The sequence below is a fragment of the Arachis ipaensis genome, chromosome B01 (assembly GCF_000816755.2).
Source record: "Arachis ipaensis cultivar K30076 chromosome B01, Araip1.1, whole genome shotgun sequence".
NCBI classification, from domain to species: domain Eukaryota; kingdom Viridiplantae; phylum Streptophyta; class Magnoliopsida; order Fabales; family Fabaceae; genus Arachis; species Arachis ipaensis.
Window position 1 is genome coordinate 23,298,889 of NC_029785.2, and position 13,748 is coordinate 23,312,636.

Consider the following 13,748-nt stretch of genomic DNA (forward strand, 5'->3'; position numbering starts at 1 on the left):
GGTGCAGCATTCTCTGATCTGGAAGATCTGACATTGTCTGTGGCATTTTGAGTAGGATCATCAAGGAGAATGAACTGTACGAGCTTCACCCTCAATAAGAATGGATCTGCACTAAACTTGGGGTTCAGATTTGGAGAAGTATTGGCAGCTGCTCAAACCAGTGTCAATCACATACAGCCTGCCATTGAATAAATCACTCACAAGCAACTCCAATCCTTAACAATATTCCTATATTTGTTTATATATTAGACCTTTTTCTTTATTCTATTTAATTCCTTATTCCCGCTTAACATCCAAATATTTGATATAAAAAGTAATTTATACAAAGTTAAACCAACTCCTTCTGATCTGCCTGACTAAGACCTGCAGGATAACCATAGATTGCTTCAAGCCACAATTCTCGTGGAATCGACCCTGACTCGCTCAGGTATTACTTGGATGACCCAGTGCACTTGCTGGTACACTAGTACCAAGGTGTGGGAATTCGTGCTACCAAGAGGTGAAATGAAAGTAACTTTGTCTGATTTATTCACAGTGAAAAGAAAAAAATCAGAGTCAATCGATGACTATTTAATACGATTGAAGAATATGAAAAACAAATGTTTCACTCATATTCTTGAATATGAAATAGTCAAAATGGCCATCAATGGTCTTGACTTCAATATTCGAAAGAAATTAGTAAACCAGCAATTCCTAGACTTGGCTCAGTTAGCCGATAATGTTCAACAAATTGAAAAGTTGAATAAAGAAAAAGAAGAACATGAGTTGAGCAAAAGGATAACTTTCTATAATAAGAAAGTTAATTATATTGATTGTATGAGTGAAGAAGAGTCGAATAACGAGTTTGCCTTTGCTGAAGAACTAAAAGATGGACCATCTTATATTGTCGATCTCTTAATCTAGCAAAAGACAAAATTCCTTTGTCATGAGAAAGAAGTTATTCTTTCGACTTGACAAAAGCAGAACAAATATTTGACATGCTTTTAAAAGACAAACAAATCGTACTTCCTGAAAGAAAACGAATGTCATCTGTCTCTGAAATTAGAAATAATAACTTTTGTAGATTTCATCAAGCTCTTGGTCACTATACTAATAATTGTGTACGTTTCAGGGACCTAATACAGAAGACAACTGAAGATGGTCGACTAAGTTCCTAGAGAAACCTGAGATGAAAGTGGATTTTAATCCTTTCCAGGTCACGTCGAACTTTGCTGAAACAGAAGAATTGGTTTTCTCAATTAACACAGCCTCTATCGAGCCTTTGAAAAAGGATGATAAATTCGAAATTGATATGTTCGAGGCAGAAAGACTTGTCTACCCAAAAGTTGGGGAGGACCTGTTGGATTTTTTGCTAAGGTAAAGAGAAGAAGAAGGGAATATTGCCATATGTCCTCGATGTAGTGCTTTGTTTGACACCTCAGCTACTAAATCCTTCAACTCCTACAAAAAGAGTAGATAGTGTGTACATCAAGAAGAACTAAGGCAAACTCGACTAAATCAGGGTGGTAAAAATCAGGACTCCACAAGCGCTCCTGTTAAGCAGCAAATGAACATAGTGGTCGCTGTCGGTTATAAACCCCAAGGGGTGTCGAATCAAACTAGAATGCCTCCCGCTAATGTGTCGAATAATAGGTGGGGACAGAACAATGCTCTAAACTACTCAAGAAATTATAACTTTAATGTTTCTATAAGGGTCCTTGGAAATTGGATTGGAAACCAGAAAAGATGCGCTTATCGATGGGGGGCAAGCAGAAGAAGTGGCGGTCGAGCTAAATGTCAACGCAATTTTCAGGATAGAGCTCCCTTCATTCCAAGAGCTATGGCTCAGGCACGAGGGGCTTATGTCGACAGAAAAGGTCTGTCTCGAGAATTGAATAATGAGACAAAGTCACCTAGTAAGCAGGATTAAAAGGAGGATAAAGCATCCTCGATCAAGGGATAAGAACCAAAGGAGGTGTCGAAAGATACATCGACAACCAATCCTATTTGCAAGAGCAAAGAAGAGGAATAGGCTTTAACAGAAACTTTTGATTCTAAATTTGAGGATGATTTGGATGTCATGTTTGGTGAAATCGGTTTTGGTTATGTGGCCACAGTGTCGGTGCTTCCTTTCGACTTCCAAGGTAACCTTGAAGGCTCTTGGAATTGTCTCGAAGGAGATTGTGATGATGTTATCCCAGAAGGCGAGTGCAGATTTTTTGAAAATAGATTTATTAAAGAAGGAATATTTGAAAGGCATGACGAGAAAACAAAGGGTCATCTTCGACCTTTATACATGAAGGCTAAGGTGGAAGGACTAGTAATTAATCGCATCCTAGTCGATGGTGGAGCAATGATTAATTTGCTTCCTGAAAGCATGTTACTATTGTTCTAAAAGACAGTTGACGACTTGATCAAGAAAAATCTGGCCGTTATTGGATTCAATGGTAAGTCGACAACTACCTTAAGTATGATTCCACTCAGGGTCAAAGTAGGTAGTATTGAAAGACCAACGGTATTTATAGTAGTGCCTACCAAGGTCACTTTCAATATGCTATTGGAAAGAGATTGGATCCATTGAGTAGGGGCAATTCCCTCAACTCTGCATCAAAAATTGGTGCTTTGGGACAAAGATAGAAGAATCAAAGAAACTGAAGCTAACGACAGCCCCTGCTATGTCGAGCAAATGAATATCAGCTTCAAGGAATATCATGCTAGTGTTCGACCACTAGACATCGATATGAGTATCTTTGACCCAAATCTCATCAAAGGTTATTATGTTGGAACCCATGGTATGAAATTGATCCCAAAGTCCAAGAAAAACTTGGCCACACAATTCATTTGATGGATATATCGAGTCATTGGGCTCGACTCTCAGCCAATATGGCTGAGAAGAAGGAGTGCACAGAGAAACGTGTACTGGATTGTATATATGACATCAACCCCTTAGGGTTCGAGAAATCTGATTTGTTTTCAGGAGATTTGCACAATAAAAAAGTTAAGGTACAAGATCCACTCGAAGAAGTCGAGATTGGTGGAGAAGGTCGAGTTACTTATGTGAGCAAATAATTAGACCCTGTTTTCTAAGAGGAGCTAATAGAAGTGCCAAAGAAATATCAAGATTGCTTTACCTGGCAATATGAGAAAATGTCTTGGTTGGATAGATCTTTGGTCGAGCACAAGCTCCCTGTCATGCTTAATGCTCGACCCATCAAGCAAGCTCTTAGACGCTATGCACATGAAATCATGGTTAAGATCAGGGAAGAGGTTGAGTGACTGTTGAAAGCAGGATTTATTCAAACCATCAGGTATGTCAATGGATTTCTAATATTGTACCTATTACTACAAGAAAAACACTGAATACCGCCGGATTTACTATCGAAATTAGCATCAGACAATAGCGATGGATTTACCGGTAGATTTACTGATGAATATGGCAACAAATTCGTCGGGTAAAAAAGTTATCTTCGGATTAGATTTTTTCGATGGTAAATCCACCAGTAATATTTGGAGGGAAAGAAAAAAAATTGGCACGAGCATTACCGTCGGTAAATCCGCTGGTATTCAACGAATTTTTTGTAGTATGTAATTAAGAAAAATGGAAAATTAAGAGTTGTATTAATTTCAGGGATTTGAATAAAGCAACCTCAAAGGATGAGTATGACATGCCAATTGCAGAGATGCTGATCGAATCTATAGCAGGAAGCAAACTTCTGAGCTTCATGGATGGATACTCAAGATACAATCAAATATTCATATCTCAAGAAGATGTGTCGAAAATGGTGTTTTGATGTCCGGGAGCTATAAGAACTTATGAATGGCTAGTCATGCCATTTGTATTAAAATTATGCAAGGGGAACTTATTAAAGAGCAGTAAACTCTATTTTTCATGATTTCATTAGTCAGTTTATGGAAATTTACATTGATGATATGGTTGTGAAGTTAGAGTCAAAACAGTCTCATTTGAATAATTTAGAAAATGCTTTTAAAAGACTGAGACATCATCGACATGAAATGAATCCATTAAAATGTGCTTTTGGTGTATCCGCGAAAAATTTTCTTGGATTCATAGTACAGAAAAAAGGGGCAGTCATCGACACTAACAAGTGCAAGGCTATTTTCAACTCAGCACCTCCTAAGAACAAGAAAGAACTTCAATCTTTTTTAGGTAAAGTAAATTTTCTTTGACGTTTCATTTCAAACTATTCAAGTAAAATAAGGATATTTACTCCTTTGTTGAAATTGAAAGAGGGAGGAGAATTCAAATAGGAAGATGAGCACCAAGAGGCATTCGACCACATAAAGAGATATTTGACTTCACCACCAATCCTAGCACATGTTAAGCAAGGTCACCATTGAAATTATACATAGTTGCATAAGAAATAACTTTAGGGAGCGTGCTGGCCCAAGAAGATGAAGATGGTAATGAGAGAGTTGTTTATTATCTAAGTCAAATGTTGACTGATGTAGAAACTTGATATAGTACAGTCGAAAAGCTTTGCTTATCCCTCAACTTCTCTTGTACTAAACTTAAAGGATTTTTAATTGGAAAGAATGTTTATGTCATTTCAAAATTTGATTTTATTAAATACATGCTTTCTTATCCAATTTTGAGGGGTGTTGAATAGGAAAATGGATGCTAGGTTTAATAGAATATTCTTTATTTTATGTCTTTGCTAAGGCTGTCAAAGGGCAAGTGATTGCTGACTTTCTAGTGGATCACCCTTGTGATGACATTAACGAAAGATCCATCGAAAATATAATTGGATATGTAGAGCTTAAGCCTTGGAATTTATTTTTTAATGGGTCAAAATATCAAAATGGGGTAGGAGTTGGAATAGTAATAATCACCCCTGATGATATTTTGACCAAATTTATGTTTCAACTACAGCCAAGTTTATCAAATAAGGAAGTAGAATATGAGACCTTAATTATTGGTCTAGAATTATTAATTGAAAAAGGGGTTCGAACAGTCGAAATCAAGGTAATTGTGGGACTCACCAATCTGGTCGAAAAATGCATTAGATCTTACATCGACAAGGACTATATTGGCCTTCAATGATGAATGGTTGCATTGAGTTTGCTCGACACTGTGACCAATGCCAAAGGCATGGACCTATTCAAAGAGTCCCTAGCTCTGATTTACATGCTATAGTCAAGCCTTGACCATTTAAAGGATGGACTCTCGACTTAATAGGAATGATTCATCCTCCTTCGACTAAGGGGCATAAGTTTATTTTGGTGGCAATCGACTACTTTACAAAGTGGGTGGAAGCTATGCCCATGAAAGAAGTCATCCAAGTCAAGATAATTGACTTTATTGAGGAATCAATCATTCATAGATTTTGTATTCCCTAAACTTTGACCACAGATCAAGAAACTATATTTACAGGTTGACAAATAAAGGGTTTGCTGAATCACGAGGTATTAAGATAATACACTCGACTCCCTACTATGCACAGGCCAAGTTTAATTAAAAAAGTATATAGGGAGGCAACCTCAAAACTGACATAGTACATTGAAGAAGGTGTTATGGGCATATAGGTGTTCCCCTAAAGGGGCTACAGGATCGACACCTTATGAGCTTGTATATAGCCATAAGGTTGTCCTACCACTTGAAATAAATTTGCAAACCATAAGAGCAGCTAAGCAAAATGATTTGGCTATTGAACAATATTGGTCGAGCATGATGGATGAATTAGATGAATTAAATCATTCTAGATAACAACATTAGATAGAATAATTTGACAGAAAGAATCCATAGCTAAGTCATATAACAAGAGAGTAAAGAATAAAAGTTTACCGTTGGTGACTTAGTCTTAAAATTTATCCTTCCCACTGAGCAAGTTAAAGGAAAATGGTCACCGTTATGGGAATGACCTTTTAAGGTCGAAGAAGTATTTGATGGTAATGCATATGAGTTAATGGATATAAGAGATAATCGACAGATTGGGCACATAAATGGAAAGTATCACAAACCATAACATTGTCATTAAAGCAAAAGTAAAAGTTCACAAAACATCAAAAGTATAAAATATAAACTAAAATATAAAGTCCTGGATTTAAGCTTCAAATCCTCCTGTTGTCGACCCAGAATAGTCGAAGTCCATGACACCTCTTCTATGAATTTAGTATCTTGAGTAATCACCTCGACCAAAGCCATAAGAGTGGCATTAGCTGTCGCAACCTTTTTCTGGCTAGATTTTAGCTCATCTAACTCTTTTTCAAGACTTTCGATCCTCATGACCAAGGTTTTCTCTTTAGTTTGACCTTCTAACAAGAATTTTTCAATCTGGGACTTATCAGTTTTACATTTCTTTAATTGTGCGTCATGGCTTGCTAAGGCTTTAATCGACTTGTTGCGAGTTTCCTCAATAGTTTGGGACTTAGAAATATGATTGTAGATATCTTCGACAAAAGCGCTCAAAGCTGAATGGACTTTATTTGGAATTTTTTTTACTTAAGAAAGTTAGCATCAATAAGTCGAATCTTCAGGTCAGCATTATTGTTGATCTCCTCTAAAGGTTGATTGAGACAATCAAGAATGACATTAACCTTTTCAACAATCAGGGGGTCAGGACCTGGTGGCATTTGAGGTTGAGGAGAAATAATTTCTTCTTCATTAGTCGAAGCCTCTGGCATTGATTCCTGAACTTGGGGTACAATGATAGGTTTTGGATCTGAAGAAGACACCACTCTAGTTCTTTCTAAGGAGTACACTTATTGAGCTTCAGATAGGATATTTTCAAAGTCGAGGTCCTCAAAGTTTAAATCCCCAGCTTCAGGAGTGGGCACATTGAATAGGGGTTCAAGATCTTGATCAGTCGCAGCTTAAGTTGAAATGACAGTAGTAGTCGACACAGGACCCGACTCCTGATGTATCTCAACATCACTAGGTAGGGGCATGTAGCTTACCTATTAGAAAAGATTATAAGTTTCAAGGTCTAAAGTATTACAATAATAAACAAAAATAAAGGTTGCATATGCTTTACCATTGGGGAGTCAGTCGCAGCTTGAGAGGCAGTGATCGAAGGGATATTTTGGACAAGAGTCAAAATAAGGATAGGAAGAATAATCGTCTAGGAAGTAACAGGAGGAACAGGTTTAGTTACTTTGACCTCTACATCAATCGGTTGGTCAACTTCTCGATCGAAATGACTATCTTCTTCAATCTTGGCCTTCAAGGCTCGTTTGGATTACTTAGACTGTAACAAGTAATAAGAACTACTAAGCTAAGTGTGCATGAAAATTTCAAAAGATAAGATGATTGAATTGTAAAATGAATACCTTTGAAGAAAGTAGTATACTTTGTCTTTTGAATTTTCTTGGGACCATAGCCCACAAGAATGTCAACAGCACCACATTTTTTAGAAGAAAGAGTAGCGTCGCTTGACTTTTCTCTTCCTCGACCTCATTTTGACTTTGTTTTCTTAGGAACAGCATCTTCATCCGATTTTCAGTTCTCTTCGACGGGTTTTGGGTCAGGGGCAACACCAGTTATTTGTGTAGCTCGAGCAGCTAAGAAGACATAGAGAATATAAAATAAGTAGAAGAATGATTCTTTAGAGTCTTGAGGAAATATAAGATACCTGGAGGGTATCCAGCAATCCTAGTTTGACCGTGAATCTTATCACTAGATCCCTGATAATAGACAACACCAATTGTATTTATGGCCAGTGTTCTAGGGTATTTCTTTTGGATTTTGTTATTGACTCCTAAGGCTCATTTGGAAGGGTCAGAAAGTCGATCAGCAAGGCCAAATGGAGCATTGGGAAAAGGAGGAAACTTAAATGGTCACTAAAATAATTTTTTCAAACAAAAAAAGGATCTCAAGCCAAAGCTTTAAAGTAACGATCGAGACACTTATAGAAGTGTGTTTCCTTCTTCTTTTCCCATACCTCTAGAGCCTCGTTGAAGATGTATCGAACCTTGCTAAAATGTCATTTGACTTTGTAATACTTCTCAAATTTTTTATTTCTTCAGCATGGTTACCTTTAGTTTTCTTCGACGCTGTAGCAGTTTATATAGCAGGAAGAACCAAATTAGAAAGTGCTTGTTCAGATGAAAGACAATGAAAAGTATAGTAGGTCGACCACCACTTGTGAAAAGATGGTTTTGAAAGGAAAAAATGAGTGATGTTGAGTCTTTGGTACTGTGAAATCACCCTTTAATAGTTTAAATCCAAAATTTGATCAAATTCCTCTATATTCGACACCTCATAGTGAATCATCTGTGCTTCAGGGTCGAGAGATAGTGGTGAAGGGAGAGCTTGTGGCAATCCAAATTGGCGTGACACGAATTGAGAGGAATAGCTCACTAACTTCTTGTTTAAGGCCACTGTCGACTTATGAGAAAGCCCAACCAGAAGAATTTGAGGAGTTAAGGTACGGGACCACAAATCGTTGACAATGAATTGATTTTCTGGTTTGCAACTAATAAAAGAATGAAGAAACTCAATTGAAATTTGACTAAAGGTGAAAGGATTGGGGTAGTAAGAAGTGTTGTCATCAGTTTGATGTCGAAAAGCAAGGAGATGAAGTAACAAAATGCGTCGATTGCAGACATGTTCTTTGGTTTTGACCAAGATAAAAGAGAAAGTTGAATACCATCAATCAGAGTTTTTGGGATCTCAGAAGAAGAAGCTGTGAATCGATGTTCGAATACGGCTTTCAACAACAAATTGACAACCCAAAGAGGATCAAAAGGGTTGATCGAATTCTCACCCCGACGGATTTCACTAACCACTAAGGATAAGTTTTCATATAGCTGACTTAAAATCAAGGAAGGAAGGTTGATGTATTTTTTGTGATGAAGTATGATGGCTAAATGAAGGTAATTATTTTTTTGAATCTGGATAGACTTTGGGCAGAAAACGAAAGCATTAAGCCATAAGAGCAAAAATGCTACATGCTCACTATCAATAATTGGCTCATCACCCGACCCCGTGTTATTTTGAATAAAATCCGACACTAAAGTTGAGTCAAAATTGATGTCGAAGACATCATCTGGGTACTCAGTAGTCCATGACACACACTCCCCATCAAGAGGCATGCCAGTCAGGGTAGATACCTCCATCAAGGTCGGACCTATCATTTCATGAGAAAAATAGAAATTATTGGTAGCTGGACACCAAAAGTATAAACTAGCTCCTAAGAGGGGTGCAGTGTATGACAGGTCAAAAGTAGCTAGTTTAAGAGTAGAAGTAATTCCTATTGTTCTCCAAACTGATTTATAAGAAGGATTTAGTCTCGACATCTAAGTCAAAAAAGAGAACGCAATTCCTTTGGGGGAGCAATCCTAAAAACTCGACTAGCAAAATAGAAAGCCTTAACATTTTCACAGAAAATAAGGGGAACATGTTCAGGTGGAGAAGGGAAAAAAGAGAAAATGGAATCAATCTGCTCTTGGGTAGAAAGAAGTCCTAAAAATGAGTACAGAACGCTAATAACCTTAAAAAGAAGGAATACTTGGCTTCCATAGAGTTCTGTTGTTTCAACATTCAGAATGGGAGATTTCAAACTTCCATCTTTGTTGTAACCCTGAGTTACATCCGCTACCAATGAAGGAGGAGGAATGATTTGGACATCGCCATCATCCTCATGTTGGGTTGTAGTAACAACACCAGATGCAGAAGCTGCTGCGGTGGCCACAATGGTTGGGACAGAGGAAGAAATGGAGACCATGGTTGTTGGAACAATAGAAGAAGTAATAGTGGTGGTAACAACAATGACTGCAGAAGTGGAAGACGTAGCATTGATGGAAGGTGAGGCATTTGGTTGAAAATCCATTTGGAAATGGTAGAGAGACCAAGTAAACGAGAAAGAGAGATTTATGGCTTCTAGAAATGAATATAACAAAAATGATGATTATTAAAGAAGAATGACAAAGTAAATGAAACCCTTGAGGGAATGTGAACAATTTCAGAATCAAAAGGCTCATTAAAATCCATAAGAAATATTGGGTATTCTCAAAAAATGCCAGCATTTCAAAAATTGTGTAACTGTCTTTTCAAATTTAAATTTTGCATGTGACTAGCACATGATAGAGTAAAACTTATCATTTCATTTTTTTCAAAGACAAATTTTAAGGGACAATTTGTTAATACAAAATTCGACAGAATAAGCGACTCGACCATGATGAAAATTCGACCCACGTAATAGATGAGTCGAATGAAGTGCAGGCCGAAATGGTACAAAAATGAGACATGAGTCGAATTTTTTAAAATGTGATAAATAGAGAACGTGGGTAAAAAAACCTTGGTAAGCAAGATAGGAAAAGACATGGGGTGTCCAACTTGAGGAGCAACGTCCTTCGTGGTCAAGGTAAGATTGTGACACAAGAAAATGGGGGAAGTTAGATCGTGGGAAGAAAAGTCAGTCTGCAAGTTCATCCTGATGGTCTATAAATAGAAAGAAGTTAGAAGAAAAAAAGGACTTCAATCTAAACACCTCTTCATCACACAAAATTCTGCAAAAATTCAAGTCACACTGACACCAAAGAGAATCATGGAGTGTAAGTGCATGTGAGTGTCTGATGTCCACTTTTAATTTATTCCCTTTATTTTCTTTTCTTTTATTTTCTTTTTTTCTTTTCTTGTTAATTTATTTTATTTTATTTTTCTTTGAGCATTTTTTTAAATATTTTGCTTTCTTTCAATTTTGATTTTACTTTTTATTTATTTAAAATTTTATTTATTTCACGCACTTCCTTTTATTACAATTCTTTATATTATTTGCCACAGTTTAATATCATTGAGCACTTTATACACTTTTCGACACAAATACTAAGTAATTTCGGGTCATACTCACTCTTTTTTAGATGAGTCGTATTTGCTTTCCAAACTGAGATCTTAATACAAAATTGATTCAATTTCTTGTCGAAATTATCAAAAGTCAAATGACACAATTAGTATATATATATGTTCATTTGGTTGTAAGCTCATTTGGATAACGAATCAATTTAATCTTTTCTAGTATTCAATAAGTAATTAAGCATATAGTCGAGTAATATTTAATTAGACTTGTCTTTATTTTATCAAATTAGATCCGATCTTGAAAAATCAATCTAACTTGAATATCTGATTTTCCTATATATTTAACAAAATATTATCATTTATAGTATTTTGTTATGTCAACTTGTAGTTTATATATATAATATTGAATTAGGGGTATATATGGCCCGGTCCAGTCCGAAGACTCGGCCCGGCCTCGAATATTTTTGGGACTAATTTAGTGTGATTTCATCGGGTCTAGGGTTGGGTAAGGGTCTCAAAAATAGACCGGTCATCATACATAATTAATATTTTGTGTTATTAGTGATGGATGATGGCTATTCTTATATGAAATTTAAATATTGTAAAACTTAATATTTTGTATTATTAGTCATTATAAGATTATAAGTTAATATTTTATGTTTAAAATGCATAATATTGTGTTATTTGTATTGATTTAAATATTTGATGTTATTAGACAATATTAGTATTGATTATGGTTATGTTTTAATTTTAGAGAAGGGTTAGTTCTTGTTATATTTTTTTAAGGAAATTTTACTATGTGAATTGTGAAATAATGGTTGGAGATTAGGTGATTTTTATATGTTAAAGATCCGGTTTTCACCCAACTCGAAGGTGTGTAGGTTTCATCGGGTCTAGGATCGGATTAGGGTAAAAAAATTAGGTCTGGTCTATATTTCGAGTCGGGTCTGGGTTAAGTCAAACCCGGTGTGGCCCGACCCATGTACACCCCTATATTGAAAACTGATTTATTATATTATAGTATTATTATATGGCGATAATTTATGAAGGTTTTCAATGGCTTAGAAAAAGGAAGGATTAAATTTAGAACATCTTTTTAAATTTTGAAACTTGATCACCAATACATATATGAAATAGTGATTTGTAGTATTTATGATAGTGATTATGCAGGAAACAAAATAAATTTATTTCATATCGAATAGGGGTGTGCATGGTCTGGCCCGACTCGAAGATCCGGTCCAATCCCAAACACTTTAGGGACTATTTTGGTGTGATTTTATCGGGTCTAGGGCCGGGTAAGGGTCTCAAAAATAGACCCGGTCATTATTTCAAGTTGGGTCCGGGCCATGGCTCGGGTCACCCGAACTCGGCCCGGTGGCCTGTTCATCATACACAATTAATATTTTGTGTTATTAGTGATGGATGATGGCTATTCTTATGTGGAATTTAAGTATTGTAAACCTTGATATTTTGTGTTATTAGTTATTATAAGACTATAAGTTAATATTTTATGTTTAAAATGTATAAGATTTTAGACTAATACATAATATTGTGTTATTTGTATTAATTTAAATATTTGGTGTTATTAGACAATATTAGTATTGATTATGGTTATACTTTAATTTTAGAGAAGAGTTGATTCTTGTTATATGTTTCTAAGTGAATTTTACCATATTAAATAATGGTTTGAGTCTTGGAAATTTGGATATTTTCACATGCTAGCTTATAAGAAGGTATCAAGGTAATGTAATGTTAACGGCCCGGTTTTCACCCGGTTTTTATCCGGTATAATTGTGGCCCGAAAGTGTATAGGTTTTATCGGGTCTAGGGCCGGGTTTGGGTCTAATAAATAGGTCCGGTATATATTTCAGGTCGGGTCTGGATCACATCAAACCCGGTTTCACCCGGCCCATGCACACCCCTAATATCGAACAGAATAAAACAAAGCAGAGAGGAAAAGCTTGTACCACCATGTATCCTGGTTCAGTTTTTTTGTGCAATGAAACTTACATCTAGTTTTCACTACAATAATGGTAAAATTTTCACTATCTTTTTCAAATATTATAAACATCAAACTTCTAACCAAGTTTGTTTCCACTAGACTCTCTAGTTTAAACTCTTAACACTAAGTTTTCACCCAAAACTTTTGCTTCCAAAACTTGAAGTGGTCCTTAGGACAAGGTCTGAGTATAGAGACAACATTGAACTTGTCTTCTTCTGGAATCAGAGCAAAATCACAGAGATAGTGCAGATGCAAAAATGCAGAGCAACATTGTTGCAGCAATAGCAGTAAGATCATGGTTGTACTGTTCTTGCTGTCTCTATTTCTTCTTTTTGTTGTTAGTCATTTGTCTTTTATTGTACTAATTAGATTAGCACCATTTATTCTTCCTTTGCCTCCAAATTTCATCCTTTATCATCCATTTTGATTTTAAAGAAAAGAACCCTTTTTCTTCTTTTTCAAATTGTTGTAGCAGTTCATACTAGCTTCAAAGAGCTATTTTATTTGCACATTTTAGTTAACATAATTGTAACACTTTTCTTCTTAATCAAATCAGCATTTTGATTTTGTCTTTGGCTCTATTATTTGACATTTTTCTTCCATCACTTATTCGATGAAAATGTTTCGGTGACAACAAAAAATGAACCACTTTTTTTTTCTAATTTTTGCTTTTACTCGAATTGATCTTTCATCACAAAGTTGCAACACATTTGACCTTTCTTCTATGATTGTTTATTGGGTTGTAAGCTGGACCTAAGTGCCATTCATTCCAAAAAATAATCTTCGCAAGTAGCACCGCTATTGGATTGTGTTTTGCAATTCAATCTTTAATATGGGCTTACACAAAAATACACTTCATCAAACAAATATTTGGACCTTTAAACCCAACCAAACATAATATGTTTGTCATCATCAAACTAAATTGTATTGTTTTCTAAATTCAACAATTTTTATTTTTAATTTGGTTTTTCTTTTTATTATAGTATTAATCGGTGATAATCTATAATATTTATA